Raw genomic sequence first — 6,000 nt, 5'->3', positions numbered from 1 at the left:
TTGTTCTTAGACTTCTGTAGAGTTGGGGAATACTCCCAGCACCACTCCCATATACCCACCAGAGGGCCAGGAGATGGGGCCACATCTGGTTGTAGCTGTCAAACTGTAACTCCACTCTTGACTCTCAGGGGACCTGGTAGGCACCTGCCTCCTCCCCCCCCTGCTCCCCATCACCCCATCCCCTCTCTCTCTTGGGCCCTATCTTTCCTTATATGGCAATTACTAAGAGAAGGAGGGGTGTGGAGAAGGGACAAAGGTCCTCTTCCTGTAGCCAGCCCAGTATAGATCCCTGAGCTTTTCCAGGTGGCAGCTTCTTCCCCAGGACAGGTAAGGAGGTCTGGTGGGAAGGTATGGTTGAAAGTGGGGGCAGAAGGATGATGTTCCCCATTTCTCACAGAGAGACTTGATGTCTTCAGAGGCATTTTGGGGATGGAAGAATAAAAACAGTTTAATTCTCTAAACAGAAGATAGCTAAGATTCTTACTGCTCTAATCCTTATACTCTAAATAAGCCATTCTTCAGGGTTTTCCCCCCACAATCCCTAGCTCTAACTCATCTTCCATCCATATCATTGTTGTTTTTTTTTTTCCCTTCCTTCCCCATCTTTATTGCTCACTGATCCCTAATTTCAAATTCCTTTTTTCTTCCCTTTTCCCTGACTTCACCTATATCTTCACTGTGCTTTGCTGGAAGTCCAGGTGTCTTAAGCATGAAGAAGTTGTTAGGGATATGATGAGCAGCAAATTATGGGCAAGACTTGGGAACCTTCCCGGGTGCTGTCCCTGCCAGCTACCTGCAGAATATATCCTTATCACTGTCCCACCATGTTTCCTCTCCCTTCTGTCTCTTAACTCCCCTCAGTACCATATTTCATGCCCTTGTATTCTCCCTCATCTTCTCAGTCTAAGGCTCCCTCTCTAGCCTGTATTGGGAGAAGGAAATGAGTCCTTCTCCGGTGAGATCTGTCTGTGACAGTACTTTCTTATGAGAACTTTCTGTTCTGTTCAAAGTGAACCAGCCCTGGGGATCCTGAGATGCAAGGAGTTTGTGGTGGCTTGGGGGTATGGTTTATTTCCATTGTATTTGGATGCTTGTGATTCTGACAGATTAAGGAAAAGAGGAAGTATTTCTGTTTGGGGGGACTTTGGGGACACCATCTTTCCCTTTTCCCAAGCCTTAACCTTTTGTATTATAGGTAACATAGTGCAGAGGGGCCAGTGAAAAATTTGGAGTCACAGGATTTAGTTTCAGTGTGACCTTGGGTGAGTTTGGTGATCTCTCTGGGGCTCAGTTTCTCTTTTGTAATATGAAAGGACAGCACTAAATGACCTCTCACTTTCTGAACCACTAAGATGTACTCCATCTCTAAATTTATGATTCTGAGATCAAAATCTGAACATCTAGCCCCCTGAATGGCTACCCAGTTCTTCCCACAATCATCAATCATAATTATACAGGTTTGTGAAAAAGTATGTTACCTTCCCATTGACAGCCTCAGTGTCCTAAGAGTCCAGGAGGCTTGGATCCTAGTCTCCCCCCTTCCAGAGAATCAGGCCCCACAGGTATGTTATTTTGAAGGAACAGGATTGGGGGATAAACTCTCAAACTTCCCAAATGTGCAGAGGAGTAAGGTGAAAGTACTGTACTACTGGGGAGCAAAGTCCTTTTTCTTGATATCCAGCCCGAACAGCTGGTACACAAGTCATTTGCAGCATTCAGGGGGTGGGGCAGTTACCCCAGCAAAGCTATTAAATTCAAAATATCCTGTTAAATTTGGTGCTTGGGGAAATCAGGTGTGAGTTCCGAGGAAATAAGCAGGAAAAGTTTTCTTCTTTCCTCCTTGCTCCTTTCTTATTTCTCCAATTACATAAAATATTTAGTCTGGAGAGGGAAAGGGGGTGATACCCCACCCCTACTCTCTAGGTCAACTTTTCTGATTATATAAAGGAGATGAGGTGAGATAGGTACTGTAGTTGGAGTTAAGAGACCTGAGTGTTCAAGTACTTGTCCTGACTGTACCTGTAACTAGCTGGGTGACTTTCCAAGAAGTTACCTCATTTCCCTGAGCCAGAGTTGCCTCATTTATAAATCAAAGAGATGGAAGACAGCTTGGTCTATTGGGAAAAACAAAACAAAACAAAACAAAACAAAACAGCTTCTGTCATCTGCTGTTGAGCAATTTGTTGTATCAGCACAAGCCTGAATTTCCTCTTTATAAATTAAGGATATTACACTAGATGGCCTTTTGAGTTCTTTTCCAGGTCTTATCTGTGATCTTACAAAAAAAAAATTTTATATATATATATATATATATATATATATATATATATATTTCTAAGGACTTTTACAGCTTTAACACTCTATGATCTATAGGGAATGTCAGAGAAAAAGTCAGGTTTGGGGATAAAGGAGTTGAGATGGGAAAATTGGCCAAATTCAAGAATTCCAACCTCCCTCCCAAGCCATCATTTTTCCTACATCTTTTTTTTCTAGGGAGATTGTCTCCTTCTTTAGATGGGAGACTGATGTTCTGAGATATCCTAGAATACAGATGCTACTGCCCTTCTTGGCACTCCTAATTCATTGGGAAGCTCTTCCTAGTGTCTACCTTTTAATGCTTGCTCTTGTTTCACTGATTGCTACAGTTTCAGTCTATCCCTCCCTCGTTCTCTCAGGAACTAAAAAGTAACTGCTCCATAATTTTTATTTGTTTGTTTATATGTATTTTACTATGATATATATTTCACTATGACTAAGGTAGCTAGGTAGTAGCAATACTGACCTTGGAGTTGGGAGAATTTAAGTTAGAATTCAGCCTCAGATTAGCTGTGACTCTGTGAAAATGTGACTTTTTACCTGTAGTTTATGTGACTCTGAGCAAATTAATTAACTTTTGTTTTTCACAATTCCTTCATCTTCAAAAATGGGGACAATAATAGCATCTACCTCCCAGAGTTGTTGTGAGGACAAGATGAGATACTATTTGTAAAGAGCTTTGAAAAATTTAAAGTGTCATATTAACGTTTGCTCATATTATTACTGGAGGAGGAAAACAAAAAGCAATTTTTGCTTCTCCTTCTATTCTCCTGTGTGCCTAAAATACTATGTAGAGTTCCAGGTTGTCCACCTTTAAGATGATGATGCTGGACATAGGCCAGAGAAAGGGAGAAGAAAAAAAATCTAGGGGATGGGGAGGCCTTGATAGAACAGGTCTGAAAAAGCTAGACTTTTGGAATATGAACAAAAGAGGGAGTGACATGCTGTCCAGCATTTGTTTGAAGACTTTCATGAAAGGCAATCTGAGGCAGGCCATCCCACTTATGGATAACTCCACTTGTTAGAAAGTTTTTCTTGTCATTGAGCCAAAATCTGATTGAAGGTCATTGCTCTTAATTTCAGCCCCTGGGAATAATTGTAATCTCTCTTTAAATTCTTGCAAATGGTTCCCATGTAGTCTCTGTTCTATTGTTAGAGACAACACACACATACACATATACAACATATCACTGTTATGTTTATATAAAATTATGTGCATAATATATATATTTACATTTATACAAGATTACGTCTGTGATGTATATTGTATGCATAATATATATTTATATTTACATTCTAATGGTAGAAACAACATATATACAAATACACCAAAACCTCAGCCAAAATAGCTTCAATTGCTTAAACTGATTGTCCTAAGATAGGATCCCAAGTACTTTACCTGGTGTATGATGTATGTAATAAGTGTATGAAATGAGGTGGGAGGAAGTATGCCATTCTGGCTGAGGTGGCCCTCCTGGCTATTAGCTCTGTGAACTCTGGACGTTCTCTGGCTTATCAGTGCCCTTCCTATAGTGTGGCACCTGAAACTGAACACAATATTGCAGATGTGATCTGAACAGGCAGAGTACAGTGAAACTACCGCCTTCCTTCCTCCGGACACTGCCTTCTCAAACAACCTAAGATCATATCAACTCTTCCTTTCCCCCTTGATCTCTCCTCCAGCCCTTTGGGTGATAATAAGTGCCTCACCTATCTGCACAGGGCTTTATAATTTACAGAGGACTTTCACATGCATTATCTTGTTTAATTCTCATAAGAATAGTATTCTGGGATATGTTATTTATTCCTATATGAAAGGATGAAGAATCCAAGACTCAGGGGTATAGGACAGGAGAAGCAGTTCAGTAAAATGAACCAAACAATCAATAGAATATAGCAATGCATGCAACATTCTCCCAGACATAGCCACTTCTGCATAGACGGGATGGAGGGGATTTTCTTCTTTCTTCTTCTGGATCAACCTTGACCACTCTAATTATAGTGTTCAGTTTTACTTTGTTATTATTTCTATTTATAAGATTGTGGTCCCTCTGTGTATATTGTTTTCTCAGTGTTGTTTAATTCCCTAACTTCCTTCCAGACTTTGCTCAAGCATGAGTACTTCCTCAAACTTCCTCTGTGGATAAAGCCATTCACTCTTAGATTATCTTTCATCTGCCCTATGTACCTCATATTGTATACGGACATATATATGTACAACACATGTATGTAAATATGTGTACATACATTCTAATGGAGAAACAATAAATATATGTCTTTCTATATATTATATATGGCTATATATGGGAGGCACATTATATTCATTATTATACACATATTATTTCTCTACATATGTGTATGTGTGCATACATGTTTGCAAACATACACATAAATGCATGTGCATATACATATATAACACAAGGCATATGTGTATTGTGTATGTTGCTTATAACATAGAATGTAAATATACATATATTGTGCATGTAAAATATTGTATATATAATTTAATATAAATATAATAATGCTATATTATGTGTGTGTATGTGTGTATGGTCTCTAAAAATAGAATATAAACTCCTTGAAAATAGAGACTACTTTTAGCATTTATTTGAATTCTGGCATTTAGAACATTCATAATAATCTGTACTTAATGTTTGCTGATCAGTTCATCACCTGTGGATAGATACTTCCTATTCTTCGTTTTCATCCTTTCTTACAGCATCAGAATATTCTGTTACATTCATAAACCACAACTTGTTTAGCTGTTTCCCCAAGGATGGATGTCTACTTTGTTTCTAGTTCTTTGCTACTATGGAAAGTATTGTTAAAAGTATTTTAGTATATATGAGATCTCTTTTTTTCTACCCTTTATCTTCTTGGGATACATGAAGGTTTGCTCTTAAGTGATTCAGGATTTCATAGGCTTTCAAGAGGGAAAGGTGCTTAAAGAGCATCTAGTCCAAGGATGTGCTAGAGCCAGATGGAACTGCTGAGAGTTGATTGTGAAATTTTCAGTGTCAGGAGAACATTGTACACAGTAACAGCAATGCTGTACAATGCTCACTAAATGACTTGGCTATTCTCAGCTATACAATGATCGAAGATAGTTCCAAAGAATTCATGATGAGGAAAAATGCTACCCATCCCCAAAGAAAAAAACTAATGGTATCTGAATCAACATAACTAACATAGAACTATGTTTTACATGACTGAACCTATATAACCTATATCAATTAAATTTTCAGTGTGAGAATACTCACATTGAAAATCAACAAGCACAAAAAGTCAGAGCTTGAATTATCATTCTGTTGATTGTTTAGACAAAAGAAAATGTCAATATTGACAAGATTGAATGTAAAAAGTATATCCAGTTTGTGCATTTCTTTCTCTCTCTCCACACCACCATCCAGGTCCCTCTCTGTCTGTCTCCATCTAGGTTCTTGATCTACATTAGTCCAATCTTTCTATTTTAAAGATAAGAAAAGGGGGCAGCTAGGTGGTGAAGTGAATAGAGCACCAGCCCTGAATTCAGGAGGACCAGGAGGAGGAGTTCAAATCTGGTCTCAGACACTTAACACTTCCTAGCTGTGTGACCCTGGGCAAGTCACTTGCCCTCAGCCTCAGGGGAAAAAAAAGGATAAGAAAGAAAACTGAAACCTTTTAAATGAAATTGATTTGCCCAAA

General features: G+C 38.8%; 1 protein-coding gene across 2 annotated transcripts in view; it reads left to right on the top strand.

Moving 5' to 3' along the window:
• Positions 1 to 215: 215 nt before the first annotated feature.
• VIL1 (villin 1) overlaps positions 216 to 6,000 on the top strand; it is a 32,634-nt gene continuing 26,849 nt past the window's right edge. The window contains exons 1-2 of one of the 2 annotated variants that reach the window (XM_074307626.1): positions 279 to 327; positions 1,196 to 1,262. The gene's annotated coding sequence lies outside the window, so the exon portion shown is untranslated. Of the gene's footprint in view, positions 328 to 1,195; positions 1,263 to 6,000 lie in introns of both variants that reach the window. The other variant, XM_074307625.1, reaches the window with a different exon arrangement.

The sequence above is a fragment of the Sminthopsis crassicaudata genome, chromosome 3 (assembly GCF_048593235.1).
Source record: "Sminthopsis crassicaudata isolate SCR6 chromosome 3, ASM4859323v1, whole genome shotgun sequence".
NCBI lineage: Eukaryota > Metazoa > Chordata > Mammalia > Dasyuromorphia > Dasyuridae > Sminthopsis > Sminthopsis crassicaudata.
Note: the sequence above shows the minus strand (reverse complement) of the source record. Positions and strands in the feature narration are given on the sequence as shown.